The sequence below is a fragment of the Halyomorpha halys genome, unplaced genomic scaffold (assembly GCF_000696795.3).
Source record: "Halyomorpha halys isolate HHAL.00 unplaced genomic scaffold, Hhal_1.1 Scaffold950.1, whole genome shotgun sequence".
Classification (NCBI taxonomy): Eukaryota; Metazoa; Arthropoda; class Insecta; order Hemiptera; family Pentatomidae; genus Halyomorpha; species Halyomorpha halys.
The window spans coordinates 171,257-173,793 of NW_027112054.1; the positions used below are offsets into that span (position 1 = coordinate 171,257).

The 2,537-nt window shown below is 29.3% G+C and overlaps 1 protein-coding gene across 2 annotated transcripts in view; it reads right to left on the reverse strand.

Moving 5' to 3' along the window:
• Positions 1-2,537, reverse strand: part of LOC106687365 (uncharacterized) — a 155,517-nt gene that overhangs the window by 142,524 nt on the left and 10,456 nt on the right. For both annotated transcript variants that reach the window (XM_067049991.1, XM_067049990.1), the window contains exon 2: positions 350-404. The gene's annotated coding sequence lies outside the window, so the exon portion shown is untranslated. The remainder of the gene's footprint in view (positions 1-349; positions 405-2,537) is intronic.

Genomic DNA, 2,537 nt, shown 5'->3' on the forward strand with positions numbered 1-2,537 from the left:
TATTATCAAAGGATCGATATATTGTTTTAACAATTTAACATCCATTCGATCTTCAATAATGTTATTGATATCGATATAGATAATTAGCAACAATATTCTAATATTATTTTATTGAAATATCGATATATATATATATATATATATATATACATATACACAGGCTCATTTTCATCTTAATCACTAGCATGTGAATGTTATTAAGTATTAGACTCTGTGGAAAGAGGAAATAGGAATCTATTTTATTTTTAAATACAATCTGAAAACAGGAAATTTTCAAGCATTTTACTATCAAACTGATCACAATGGTGGTATACACCAGCTAGAAAATGATTATATAAATATAGCTTACTTTATTCTCACTGTTTTCATCCTGGTGCTGTATTTCTTGGTTAATTGCGGGAGTTCTGAAAGCAAACAAAAATTTTTAATATGATATAAGATAATCTCTACAATAATCGATTGAGCTTCGTAAGTAGCTCAAAACAGTCTTAAAGTGAATTTTAGCGGCAGTTAAAGTCTTCTTTAAGGCTGAGGTATTTTCATCTACATACATGTTTATGTTTTCTAGCACCCGTTGCAACATTTTAAAGCATTTTTATTTTAAATATTTCATAATATTTAGATTTTTTTAGTAGGCAATATTTTAGTGCACATTTCCCTATTCACTCGATGAATTTTTTCATTGAAATAAATTTTTTGTAAATTAGAGAAAAAACAAGAAAAAATCGATTCTAAAACACAGATTGTTCGCTTTTATTTTCCATAAAGGCTGAAATAAACATTTACTCTTATCAATGTTAACAATTTCAATTTAATTCAGAACTGGTTTACTGTTCTCTTAATCCAATTGTTTCCTCTAATGATTTACGCAGCAAGTTTTCAAGGATTCCCAATTTTATAAATCGATTTATGCCAGGGTTTATTCAAGGAGATGTTCTCATCCAGAAAATAAATAATCCAGTATTTGAAGGATTACACCACTATTGAAACAAAAATCCATGATTGGTTAAAGTAAAACTTTTCATTATCAAGCATTTGGAAAAAGAACGAGTGAAGATTGCTGAGCATAGCTCTAGAGATTTTAATGTTTTCAAGTGCCATACATATGTAGGGGGGGGGGAGGTGGCGCAAGGAGGATGACCCCAATGAAGGAGAATGTTTTAATTTTTTAAATAATGTAATATTATATACTTCTAATAAAGGACGGATTAATGAAGATAAATAATATTAATAACTAATATAATAAAACGTTGTAGGTGTTAATGAAAATTGATTAAGAACTTTAAAATGAACTGAATTTTTAAGTATGTTTTCATTTTTCCATGGGTACGACATTTTTTCATTAAATAAATTTGTTATGATTTAAAAAAGCGTATTCGTAGTTATATTAAATTACTGAATAGAGTGAAGAAAACATCTTGTCCTGAGCGGTATTAGATAACTTTGAGGAGTCCGGTCTGAGCGGAAATGAATTTCTAATCAAAGTAGGGTAATAAGTGAATGGTGTGTGGAGGCTCCAAATGTTTAGTTTATATTTTCAAAAAGTAAACACCTCAAGTGAGATTTTACAGAAATGAAAACACATACTCTTCAATACCTTTCTTGTACAAATATTTATTTCTGTTGAATAATAATAATATAATAAACTAATGTTTTCCAAAATTTTATTTTTATTTCATTTATTCTAAATACTATTCATTTTTTTAAATGCTTGGCTTGGATGAACTAATACATTTTAGTTTACAAGAATCTCTTCAATGATAACTACAAATCAATTTCTCCGAGATCAAAGAACCACAAAACAGCTCTGACAGTGAATCCGTTCATTTCTTTTTTCTTTTCTTAAGAAGTTTCTTCGCCCAAGGCTTAGACTAAATGGTACATGTTTTACTTGTTTAAAATGAGATGTTCCTTTCTCAATTCCTTTGCCGACTCAATCTCAGATGGACTTGATATCAACACAACCATCATTCTTATCGTTGACCTCTGGTGGCGTTTCTGGGTCCACGTTTCAGTCACCAAAAGAAGAACCGCTGTGTGAAAACGACTGGAATTTAACTGCTAGTTCTGAAGGACGTTAAGGCCTGCAAAGATAATGTTCACAGATTTTCTTATACCGCACTCTTATTTGACTCAATTTTTAAAAAATTAAATAAATACATTAAAAAAATTGTATTGTTCATTTTTGATACTTTTTAAGAATGATAAACATTTTTATCAAGATAAAAAAATTACCTATTACGGAAATTGCTGCGATAAAATAGGTTCAAAATTATGGTATTATCTCATTGAAGAAAGAAAAAGAATACTAATTGAGGTGAAGGGGTAATGGATGTGTAGCGAGTGAGGCGAGAAGGAGAAAGAGGTTCAACCACAACCCACAAAAGCGCAGCACCTCGAGCCTCACCGAAGCTCTCAAATTTACAAATTACTTCATTTTAGTAAAAACATATTGTTATTTTTATACATTGTTAATTTCTGTACATAACACCTAACAATATCGATAAAATAATTTATAAACGATACCAAAATAATCT